Source organism: Haemaphysalis longicornis, unplaced genomic scaffold, assembly GCF_048455015.1.
Source record: "Haemaphysalis longicornis isolate Haplotype H1 unplaced genomic scaffold, Haemaphysalis longicornis Haplotype H1 scaffold_1, whole genome shotgun sequence".
NCBI lineage: Eukaryota > Metazoa > Arthropoda > Arachnida > Ixodida > Ixodidae > Haemaphysalis > Haemaphysalis longicornis.
Genome location: NW_027526203.1, coordinates 254,093,894 through 254,107,039, shown reverse-complemented (window position 1 = coordinate 254,107,039; position 13,146 = coordinate 254,093,894). Strand labels below are relative to the sequence as shown.

Sequence of the window (13,146 nt, the reverse complement as noted above, 5' to 3'; positions counted from 1 at the left end):
GCCTGAGAAACCCTATTACGACGGACACAACATTTATCTCGCTGAGACGAGTTAACGACATGAAAGTACAGTTACCAACAGAATGCTATAATTGCCTCTATCCTAAGGATACAAAGGTTGGTAAACTCAGAAAAACTAACGAGTCCAATTGCAGTTCACAAATAAACGGCTAATAAAATAAATCTCACATGCGGTGGCGCACTTGATGCGGAGCCAAATGTCCTCGATGCGGCGGCTGTTGGTCGCTCGTCACGGCAACACCACGTCGCACACTCGATGCCGGCGATTCCAGTGCACGGCTGTCGAGAAGCTAGTAGACATGCTGGCTCTGCAGTACGGTACGGTAACACCACGTCGCTCCGTCGATGCCGGCGATTTAATGCGCGGCCATTGAGCATTAGGTAGATGTAGCTGATGCTGTAACTTGGCTTGGTCTCCGTGCGTCCTCGACGAGGGCCTGGGCAGACCACGGCTACCGCAACTTGCGGGCGGCCCTAACAAGACTTGCTCCTCGGATTCCACTCATCAGCTCCTTCTCTTATTCTTCTTCCGACGTGAGTTTCAGCCTTCCTGTTATTCCGCTGGTTCCCTTGTGGCAAGCTCGTACCGGCACATACCCGCAGAGGGTTAATTTCCGCGGTCTACTGTCTGATCTTCATCAACTTCGTCGTCGTCGACGCCTTGTCCGTCGCACACGCTACCTCTTTCCTCTACCTCATCACACCTTGAGACAGCGTGGAATGGCGAAAGGATGTGTCTTGTTAGTTTGACTTTCCCACGTGTGCACGTGTTGAGTCGTGCGTCGCACCAGCCCCGAACCTTGCCAGAGAGGTTTCCTCGGTACCATGCCCTCACCAACGTGTGACTTGGACCCTGGTCCACGTCTCTCCAGTCCTGGTCCTGTCCGCCACCAAAAGCTCCTGCTGGGTACGGTGCTAGCTTGTGGCGCGCCCTGCTGCTTTTTCTGTTGGACCCCGCAGCACCAGTCCTTGGTGACCGGCTTTGTGGCGACGCGCAGGACAGTACGGTGGCTATGACTCCAGGCGACCACAGTGTTGCGTCCAGGCCGCTGACGCAATGAATGGCGGCATTATTCTTTCCCACTTTCCCCTTCCCTACCAATCCCCTACCGATCCAACTATCCATAGCAGCGCCCAAGCGCAAGAAAATGGAATAAACGTGTCTTCAATCAATCAATCGTCGAACAACGCCCATCCGTGTCTTGACAACGAACGAGCATCCCTTCAAGGACATGACACGAGTAGGAAGGCCGGGTTGCCCAGTCCGGGTGTTTCGGTTGGCCTTGGCCACGATTTGATACATTTCAACGTTCCCACGTTCGGACATACCAGCGCGCCACATTTCGGTTTGCTCGGTGAATGAGGTACGGTTCACTTAATAGTAATTTTGGGAAAAAGCGCGAAAAACGACTACACGTAGAACAGAACACAGGATGGCGCGCTACTAGCAACTGGTTTTTATCTGGAAAGTACAGACAGTTATAATTTGAAAAAAAACGCAAACTCATCAATTTTCTTGCACGAGTACATAGAAACAAAAATAATTAATTCTAAAATTATCGCTACAATATTTGATTTTTACAAGCCCACCGACTCTCTCACGGGACTTTCCGCTGCAAGCTATAAAAGCAAGAAGAGCAGATGTGTTTCTACGGTAACTAAGTAATACTCGCTCTCCTCGCGCATCCCGTTGGTTTTCTAGCTCAGTTCAGTTACTGATTGTCCACGTGTGGTGTGTGTTCGTCGACATGAGTTCGTCGACACGCTACTCGGCGCGAAGGGGAAGGGGGAAAGATAGTAGATGTCAGTAAAAGGAACAGTAGTTGAGGAAAGGCGAAAAAATTAGCAGTGGCTTAGCTCGGCTATACGCCAGGATATACGTAGCGTGAGCTAAAATTCAACTGGTTATTCTTAGCTTTCCTGGTTGTCTACGATTAGCTTGATTATCATGCTTACTGCTGCTTCAATGACACCCACGGTATACGCATTATGTGACACAAGTATATTTATCAAGCGGCTCGGCGCAGCGTCAGAAATTGCCCGAGAGCTAAGCTGGTTCCACAGCCACCCGCCGGTGTTGCTGCGATGCACGAGCCATCGGTTCCACACCCGGCCACCCCTAACATGATCATCAAGTGGACCGGGCCGCCACGTGCGGAACGGAGGTCGGCGAAGACGCCGGGCGCGTGGGGTGCGTGAGAGACGCCGGGCAGCGAGCAACGTTCCGTATGACGTCACTGCTCCTCGCGCATGCACAGCACGGCTCTCAAGACTACCTTTCACCACTTTCGTTCTGACTCAAAAAATTCTTCATCTGTTTCTATGACCCTCCACAACCTCCTTTTTGCTTTCCGAGGTTTTCTTGACTGCCAACCCTTATTTTCTGTCTTATTTTCACCGAGGCCCTCATTTCCCATTTTCTGATTCGCTATATGCTTAGCGAGGGCCTCTGTTCTGGCAGTCTTGGTGCCAAAGGTAGCATAAGAGGGTTCAACGCTGGTCGACCATTCTCGACATGTCGTAGACACTCGAGTCACGGCCCGGGGGTAAAAAGAAGGTCCCCTTCCCCCCGAATAGTCCGAGTGGCGCTGGCTACCACCCCCAAGTGCAGGAAACAAAAAGATACCTTAACCTAAATACCCGAGAAAGTGGTGGGGAAACAGCTCCGCCGGTAGCGCAATCGTTATCGCACCAGACCGGTAGTCTGGGGGTCGTGGGTTCGGATCCCACCTGGCGGGCATTTTTTCTCCACTTTCTTTCTTTCCAAATCCTTTATCTGTTTCAATGACCTACCACATCCTCCCCTTTGCTTTCCGAGGTTTTCTCGACTGCCAACCCTTATTTCTGTGTTATTTTCAACGAGCCCCTCATTTCCTATTCTGATTCGCTATATATATATATATATATATATATATATATATATATATATATATATATATATATATATATATATATATATATTGTGAGCATTCGCGACCACACTCCCGGCGGTAGAGAACTCCAGAGGACAATTCCCGCACCTCGTCTTCATCTGTACATACACATCAGCACCAGCCATGCGGCACTGTTCCATCATCTTCTACGGACATGATCATCATCATCGTGTGTTCTGCGGTGCTTGCGGCTCGAACGCCTCAGTAAACGCCGTTCCTAGCCCTTGTCTCTCAAGTGGTGGAGGGTGCGTCTCGGTACCGCTGTGTCCCTCTCCGTTCACACTCCTGGAGCTCCGCTCGGGTCGCCGTTTAGCACGCCTGGCCATGCCCATGACGCAGGAATCGGCCAACGCTTCGTCCCCCGTTCCGGTGCAGTGCTTCGTCACGAGCCATCAGCGCGATCCCCCGAAGTTCGCAGGCCGTCGGAACGAAGATGTTGAAGACTGGCTTGACAGCTTCGCAAGGGTCAGTACGTTCAACGGTTGGGACGATAGGCTTAAGCTACGAAACGCCGCTTTTGCCCTCACGGAGGTAGCCGAAACATGGTATTTGAACAACGCAAGTACCATCACTGATTGGGACGGCTTCACTTCAGAGTTGCGCCTGATTTTCGGGTCCCCGGCTGCACGTTCCGCAGCTGCGAAGAAAAAACTTGCGGTCCGCGTGCAACGTCCGAATGAAACGTACACTTCATACATTGAAGACGCCCTTGCGCTCTGCCGCCGCGTTGACAAGGACATGATCGAGGCTGATCGAGTGCATCACATTCTGAAGGGTATCGAGCAGTTTGCATTCACCGCCCTGGCCCTTCAAAATCCTACGACCGTTTCGGCTGTGACTGCCACTTGCCAGCGCCTGGATGCCCTCAGCAAAGAGACTTGCTTCCGTCAGGGCAATCTCTCGCCTGGCTGGCACGCTTTATATAGGAGTAGGCAACGTTACGGGGTAGGTCCCCAGGTGAGAGGGGAGAAGGAAAGAAGGAAGTGAAATTGAGAAAGCGGATTGGTTTGGGGGTCGGGGGAGATATTGAGGGGCAAAGAAGGTTGTATAGTTTGAGCCGCGAAGTAGGATTACAGCGAACTAAGCCGGGGGTTGATATTCGGGGAATTTTTGGAGAGAAAGGATGAGAGGGTGTTTGTTGACCCGCCGTGGGGCATATAGAAGTGTTCTCAGAACCGCCGGAAGCAGACCAGGCGGTGAGAGTGGGGTCCTTATCAGAAACTATCTGCAAGCCTCAGGTCAAAAGAGCAGGTAGAGAAGGGGGGAAATAAGATCAAGGAAAAAAGAAAAAAGAGAGAAAAAAACAGGGAGGGAAACCACACAACCCACACACAAAAGAAAAAGCAATGACCCGGCAACTGAAATGGCACGTGTCATCCACGGCAACATTACTGGAACAGGCCCGTCCTGAAACTCAAAAACGAAAAGATAAAGTTAGAGTGACGTACGGGGCACAAGACAAATCGGAGTAAAAAAAAGAGAAATAAAATAATTAAAATGGAATTCCAAAAGCAAAGTTTGGAAGGATGCGGGCGAGTATTAAGCTGGAAGCTAAGGAATGAAAAGAAAAGAAATAAAAAAGAAAAAAAGGGAGCAGGTCTTTACCTGGTAAAGGCCTGTGCCAGGTAAAGGCCTGTTCCAGGAATGTTGCCGTGGATGACACGTGCCATTTCAGTTGCCGGGTCATTGCTTTTTCTTTTGTGTGTGGGTTGTGTGGTTTCCCTCCCTGTTTTTTTCTCTCTCTTTTTTTCTTTTTTCCTTGACCTAGTTACTTCCCCCTTTTCTACCTGTCTCTTTTGACCTGAGGCTTGCAGATAGTTTCTGATAAGGACCCCACTCTCACCGCCTGGTCTGCTTCCGGCGGCTCTGAGGACCTTTCTATATGCCCCACGACGGGTCAACAAACACCCTCTCATCCTTTCTCTCCAAAACTTCCCCGAATATCAACCCCCGGCTTAGTTCGCTGTAATCCTACTTCGCGGCTCAAACTATACAACCTTCTTTGCCCCTCAATATCTCCCCCGACCTGCACCCAAACCAATTCGCTTTCTCAATTTCACTTCCTTCTTTCCTTCTCCCCTCTCACCTGGGGACCTACCCCTATATACACCATTTTCCATAAGCAGCCGGGAAAGGGGGAAAATACTCTCAAACCAGTTCTCTCGGCGGCCGACCAGCGTTGCCTGTGCGCGCTGGGCTGTTAAAATCGCCCGGCGCGGTGTGCTCCGCTGCGTAGTTCAGGAGTATTTCGCACCGTGTGCTTAGTTTTTGCGGAACTTTCAACTGTTTTAGCCAATGCTGCGATGCCGTTCAAGGCGCAAACGTCGCTTGGCCACCACTGCGGGGTGGTGGGTTATTGAACAACCAGAGAAAGCGAGAAACAGTCGCTGACAGCACGCATGTACCAGACACTGCCTGGAGAAAATGCACTGCGGTCGCGGCGTGTTTTTGCTGCATCGATTCCCAACGCACACCGAGTTGAGATATCGGTGGATGCCGTTGATAAATCGCAACGACTTTGTACCAACGACCAACTCCAGGGTTTGTTGGGTGCACTTGGACGGCAAGCAGACGGAGCAAAATCGATTTATTACACGCAATGCTGCGACAGGGAACGGAACCCCCTGAAATGTTAGAAGCAACTTTATCTTTTACAATACAGCATTGATTGATTGGTTGATTGATTAATTGATTCATTATGGTGTTCAACGCCCCAACGCTTCATGGGTGATGAGGCGCGCCGCAGTGAAGGGCTCCGGGTTAATTTTGACTACCTGGGGATCTTTCACGAGCGCCGATACAATAAAACATTGCAATAACTTCTGGTTCATTGTAGTCAATTTAAAATACCATATATTGTTTGTCATTACAGCCGATTGGCATTAAACAATCCCCTTTTCATTTAATCTAACCTTTAAAATCACGGCGTTTTGTTTACTTTTTTTCAGGCCAACGCATTACACTGCCAAACGATACGAAAAGATAACGTTCTCCATCGCACACTGCTGGTCGATAGCAGGATAAGCAGGCAGCCCAATGTGGAAACGCAGCTGGAGGTACGCGTGAACGCGTGAAAATAGCTCAACCTGTTCACAACGCGGTCGAAGGAAAAGCTTCTACTCCTTTTGCGTTGGCACGGCATCTAAAGTATTACAATTACAAAACAGTTACTACTGCTCGCGTAAAGCATTTGTGGTGCACGCAGCGGTTTTACAAAGGTGGGCTCCGAGCGAAAACCCACATGCGCTGCGCAGAGTTAGGTCAATCAAGATCAACCAATATTAACTCGCCCGAACTTTGACCCTTCTGCTCAACCTTCGAATAGTAAGTTGACTGGTTGTGCGGTCGTGTTATTTTTCCGCCCAGGTAATTTCGTTTTGTCAGTAACCTTCATAAGTCTAGTTAAGAATGATTATATTGCATTGCAATGTCAACAGCGTAGCAATCGCCTCGTCGAAAGTCCATCGCGAGCACGGATCACCGTGACCCACATATGCTGTGCGCGCTCCGCATTCGACGTCCGCGCTTCCGTAAACATGACTAATCGGTGAACATAACGCACGGTGGCATTGAAAACACGTATTTACTCCCCGATATCGATTTCAATGTCAGTCGGTGCCATACCGGAACGTTTGCATCGCGGAACTGCGGAGCACCAGCGGCACCACCACCACACTGCTACTACTGCTTGCAACAGCCGGAGTCGGCATTTAACACTCTGGCAGCACATTAGGACCTAAAATCCGTACGCAGATGATGAAAACAAAACAGAACACACACACACACAAGCACTGCAACCGCTAACTTAACGCCAAACCACTACGGTTCACTCGGTAATGCACGGGTACCGAGCAGACGCACGGAAAGAACGGAGCACTTAACAGCCCAGCGCGGAGGTTTCGGCGGTCGCTTCATAGACGGCGCTAGCGGTCCGGTCAGAAAAAGCAAATGGCGGCGCCCACCTCTAGCAAGGAAAATGGTGTATAAAGCGTGCCAGCCAGGCGAGAGATTGCCCTGACGAAAGCAAGTCTCTTTGCTGAAACGTTGGCAACAATCGTGCTTTTACCTTGTTCAAAGTTTTCTTCTCTTATGTTCTCTACCATCTTCAAAAGTTCTACTGCTCCCTATATATATATATATATATAGGCGCAGTCAAGGCAGAAGAGGTAAAGAAGGCCTTGAAAGAAATTCAAGGGGCAAAGCACCTGGTGAGGATCAGATAACAGCAGACCTCTTGAAGGACGGCGAGCAAACTGTACTAGAGAAACTGGCGCAAACCTGTATGCGCAATGCCTAATGACCGCGAGTGTAGCAGAATCTTGGAAGAGCGCGAACAACACCATAATCCATGACAAAGGTGACATGAATGACTTGAAAAAAAATGAAGGACTTCAGCCAAAGTTGACACTTGTCTTGAAGAAAAAACAAGTTTATTGGACTCAATTTGTACTCCCCTGGAAACTGAAAAAAATACTCAGGTGGCAAAGCAGCAGTCAACAAAGTGGCGTGCGTAGGCGAGTGTCGGCGAATCGAATGCCGCAGTGTCTACTCTGCGGGCGTTTATCTTTCGCCGCGGATGTTTCTCGAACCGTCGAACTATATCGAGAACACTGTAGATCAAATAAGACTATTCTAGGCTAGTGACGTTAGGGCGAAACATTCTCCCTATCAAACGAGATAACCCGTGCGGCATGAGAAAGAAGGAATGGGACACGCGCTTCACTTGGGACACACATAACACAGCCCGGCGCAGCTAGGCGGTAAAAACAAAACACAAATAAACAAACCCATTACATGGTCCGCGGCAATATGTAAAACGGGTCCACAGCTACCATAGTCCTCCATAAGGAGAAAAGTGAAACACCTATAAGGAAGGGCGTCAGCCAAGGAGACAGAATCTCTCCAATGTTATTCACAGTATGTTTGCCAGAGGTATTCAGAACATTGAATTGGGAACAGGTGGGCGTAAGGGGGAATACCTCCGTAACCTCAGGTTTGCTGATGACGTTGCCTTGCTAAGTAACTTGGGGGCGAATCGCAAAGCATGACTACCGCACTGGACAAGCAGAGTAGAATCGCGGGTGTGAAAATTAATATGCAGAAAACTAAAATGCTCAATAACCTAGGGGGAGTAAAGCGGTTTGAGATGGATGGCGAGGCAGTGGAAGCGGTAAGCGAATGTATCTACTTAGGCCAAGTAGTGACCCCGTATCCCAGCCGGGAGGCAAATATAATTAGAAGGATGGGGTGGAGTGCATTCGGCAGGGATTCTCAGATAATGAATGGCAGCCTACCATTGTCCCTGAAGAGGAAAGTGTATAACAGCTGCATCTTACCGGTACTCACCTACGGGGAAGGAACTTGGAGAACTTAAATTGAGGACGATTCAGCGAACAATGGAACGGAAGGTGATAGGTGTTAGCGTTAAGGGACAGGAAGACAGCGGAGTGGGTCAGGGAACAAACGTGTGTTAAGGACATATTAGCAGAAATGAAGAATAAATGAGCGTGGGCAGGCCATGTAATGCGAAGGCAAGATAACCGTTGGTCATAAGGGTGACAGAGTGGATCCCTAGAGAAGGCAAGCGTGGCACGGGGGGGGGGGGGGGGGGGCAGAAGGTTAGATGGGAAGATGAGATCAAGAAGTTTGCGGTGATAAATTGGTCGCAGTTAGCACAGGACCGGGATAATTGGAGATTTATTGGAGAGGCCTTTGCCCTGCAGTGGGCGTGATAGGCTGGTGATGGTGATGATGGGGAGCGTTGACGATGCTGCATTTCGCATGCTTGTCTGTTCGCCCGTGTTTAGCTGCAGTCTTCCGTTCCCCTCATCGACGGTGTACTGGCGTGGACGGCCACCCCTCACAACTGGTGAGTTTAGGCTCGAGCTACGGAACGCCTAGTGCTATGGAACGCCTCGTGCTGTGGAACTTTCTTGGCGCGTCCTCTCTATCCGCTCTGGCGCGTCCTCTCTATCCGCCCCCACCCCCACCCCCCTTCCCGCCTGGAAAGGCAGGGGGAATGCCTCCTGGCAACACCCTCTAGACTTTTAAGGTCTGAAGGCTGCTGCCGTGACGTCACAAAGCGGGGGCGGAGAGTGCGCCTAGTTGCTGTGGGGGAGTGCATTCAGCATGACCTGTGAAGTAATGAACAGGCTACCGCCGCCTCTAATAAGGAAGGTATACAGCTAAAAATATGTAATAACAAGTAAATCTCACACATCCTAACATTTGCCTTCTTTCTATACCTGGGGACAACTTTCTGTGGAAATGCAGTCAAGGCTACAGAGCCGAACCACGCCGTTTCGCTGCGCACCCGGAAGTAGTTCAACAAAAATAATTTTTGCGTGTCACCCAAGCAATTAAAAAGATATAGTTCTTATGTTTTAGCCTTGGCTTGATAGTGCCACTATATTGCTATCCAGAATATATAAAACAGAGGACATTATTTTTTTATTTTCGTTTTTTTTTTTTTTTTTTTGGTACTGTCGCCACTCGCGCAGCAATGGTTCTGTTCCCCAAAAAAACATGGCGTCCTCGTCGACGGCGTTGTTTCCGCTCTCCATGCGTACTTGTGCACCAGAACGCTTTTAACCGGCGTGTTCACGTCAAAACGGAAATCCCGCATGTAACGGTTATCTCTAACGGCTGTTATTAAGATCCATGGTCGACGGCCTTCTGCAGCTCGCGGCAGCCCACCACTTCATTCTCCGCATAGAACTTTTAAGAAGCTTGAGAAGCAAAAGCTGTCAAAACAAGCGAAGCAAGTGGTTTGCAAAGTGTACGCCCAAGTGAGGCTGACGCAACCGGGACTCCGTCGTTTCCGCAATCCGTTTGGTTGGCCAGTTTGCCGGCGTAAGAGAGCGGGCACGCCGGAGCGTGTGTGCGTGCTGCTTTTTCAGTATACTGCCCCGCGCTATGTAAGTACGCTACACATATCGCTGCTGCTGCCCATCTTTGAGCTCGAGAAGAGTTTACATATCAGTGCACGCCGTAAAAACTGTAGCCCTAAAAAAATTCACTTCACTTCTGAGCGACACAGAGTTGGCTGGTATAGTTCACGGTCGGTCTGAATTCTCCAGTCGAAGCGTTGGCTTGTGTTTACGAACAAACGAAGCGTGTGGAAGGAGGCGCCAATATGCCTCCATGCTCGGTGATCGTGCTTGAGCGCACTCAACCATGGAGCTCGATCATGCGAGTAAATGAACTGTATCAAATACGTATCGGTCACGCCGAAACTGAAACCAAAACCAATTTATCGGGAGCTACTTTGGCGCTGTAACACAAAGCACTTAGCTCTCCCTCCGCCGTGGCTTTCTCTCCATTGCCACATAAACTTGTCCGGGAGTATAGTCGTAAAAAAAACTTGCTTGCTCAAAAGGAATAGCAAGCGCTTGAAAACTCCGTTCGTGGAGTTTCCAGCACTACATTTCCAGCGCGGTAGTAAACAGGAAAAGAGATATTTGATACGCAATGCTCATTTTTCTTCATCGAATCTTGGTTGTGCATGCAATAGATAACAAAATTGTGGTCTAATTAATATATTGAACAAAAAAACACCTTCAACGCACAGTCATATATCGGAAAGAATTACCTACACGTAAAACATTCATGAATGTTGAAATAAACCGAAACGACTCGTAGAAACGCGTTAACATTCCATGCTTATCAAAAATTAAAGGTTTACTCCCCTGGTGTGATAATGCGTATTTGCCAAACATTTTCCTTCCTGAGTTGCGATTTCCCGCAGTTGGCAGGTAGTAAGAAAATACCAGCCAAATGTTATATATTTAGTCATATCTCGATATAATGAATCACGTGGGACCACCCAAAACCGTTCGTTACAGTAAAGCCCGCTTATATCGAACAGCGCGAGGATTGTGAAATAGGTCGATATAGCGAAAATTCGATATAGAAAGTGAAGCAAAAAAAAAAAAAAAAACTTATATGAGAGCAATCTCGCCGACGGAATCACGAGCTAACGCTGAGCTCTTACCACCCTGCAGTTCACTATTGATACGACACTTTCTCGGAAAGAACACAATAATTTATTGGGGCGGAAGAACTGCGTGAGTGTAGCCTGCTTCTTGGAGCGCAACGCGTTGCTGGTGACTGCTTGCTCCACTGTACCTAACAGTCGACAAGCACAAGACCGCTACCCTCAATGGCACTGCAGTATTGCTGTAGCAGGGCCACGGCAGCGACGGCTTCGCTCGTGCCCGGAAGCGGTACGGAGTCCTCGGCGTCTTCGACAGAGCGGAGACAAGCATGGATACAAGCGAATAACGGCGAACCCAGCGAACCGAGAAAATGCGCGCAGCCCGCAGCTCCCAATGTGGCGCTTTCGGCTCCAACGGCTTGTATGCGTGGAGCTGGTCCACTCTGCCACTTCCGGTTTGGACGCGCCCGAGCTCGCGAGGGATTCGCAAGCGACACCCGCGCCACCGCTGCGTGCCGATGTATTGCGGGAAAGCCTGCCGCATCCCTAAGGAGAGCGAAAAATCCCGCGCGGGAGAGTTCGATATATCCATTGTGAGCAAAATCGCGTTCGATATAAAAAGTTTTAAATGCATGTAATTTTTAGCGGAATTATACAAAGGTTCGATATAGGCAATAATTTGATGTATTCGTGTTCGATATAAGCGGTCTTTACGCATTTTGAAATATCGTTGTAATGAGAAACGGTTATAAGCCAGTCTTAAACCTGGGAGTGAAAATGACGTATCTTGGCAGTATACGCGTGTGCAGACAAGCAAACTCTCAAATCAAAATCATTGCACTCACTTCAAAGCAGCTTCATTTGAAGAAATCAGTTTTTTTTTCTTCTGGCGAGTGCCGCACGCACGACTGATACCATTCTGCACAATACCTCATCGGGTAGATCATTGCACCGAGCAATGGAGGTGTGGACTGGGTTTATGGGCACTAAAACACCAATTTTCGACACCATATCATATTCTGTGTTCTGTGGCACACAGGCGTGTTCGTTCGCATCGGGAAGATGCTTCTTTCGCTTCCTCTTGGCTGTATCGCTTGCTGCATTCATCGTTGGATCTCGCACAGACTTCGCAGCCAGATGACTCATAACAAATAAATACCCGTCCGCACACGTTAATATTAAGCACGAACAACGACCGATCTACTGCCCGGCCATCGACTAACACCCAAAGCAACGAGAGAGAAAAGGGGCAAAGGCGGCTCGGCTGGCTGGGCTACTGCACATTAAGCTACAGTTTTGTGATGGCGCTACCAATTTGCACTCAACATGGCGATGACGGTAGCTACTGCACTTGGGGGAACACACACAGAAACGGCGACTTCTATTTCACGCGAGAGTTGCAGCGCTGTTACTTTACCCGAATTCGTGATACTGATGTTCCTCCAATGTCCTTTATAGTCGAGGAACATCAGTATCATGAATTCGGGTAAAGTAACAGCGCCGCAACTCTCGCGTTTGTTTTTCTGAACGCACGCAATTTATTTCAATTGCGTGCGTTATTCTGAAATAAGCGCTATACTGAAATTCCTAGTTTTAAAATATTTTTACATCGAAAATATAGACAATCTGACAGGAATTTTCAAAATGTTCACAAATTCGAGAAATTCGTTAATGTGGGGTTCGTAGTAACGAGATTTGACTGTATAAGTCGCAGAGACATTGAGCATGCCTTATTAACGAAATCGAAAGACTGCGAGCATTTTTCTGAACAAATTTATTTACACCGCAATGGCAATTTAGAGCAATGTTTTGACTAGCGTTTGCAACTTTTTTTTTTTTTTGAGTCCGAACGAGCTTTCAAAATCTCGTCATGTGTAGTCCTAGAAGAGTTCTTCAGGAGATTGTTCATGCTACACTACAACACATGCTTCAAAACTAGCTTGTTGGTGTGTCCGTCGTCATATGTGTCATAATCTGACGACTCGCCGTTGGTCAGGCGCTCCGCGGTGAGGTGTGTAACCACTTGGCGCTGGTTCGTCTCCAGGCATAATTATGCGTGACAGCGTTTATACAAAAGGCATTGCTGGATGCACAAACCCTCCCCGATCCGTCGCTTTGATTAAGTCATGAAGCTTTTTTGCAACTGACAATTAAATCGCCTTACTCAGTGTCAATGTTTCTCTGCATTTCTCACAATTTAGCTTGTTTTGTTCGTCAACGCGCGAAGTCCCGTGAATACATCTTGGGTACAAAGTGC

At 48.7% G+C, this 13,146-nt stretch overlaps 1 protein-coding gene across 5 annotated transcripts in view; it reads right to left on the bottom strand.

Moving 5' to 3' along the window:
* LOC144144408 (lysosomal alpha-mannosidase-like) overlaps positions 1 to 13,146 on the bottom strand; it is a 225,508-nt gene that overhangs the window by 155,962 nt on the left and 56,400 nt on the right. The window lies entirely within an intron of this gene.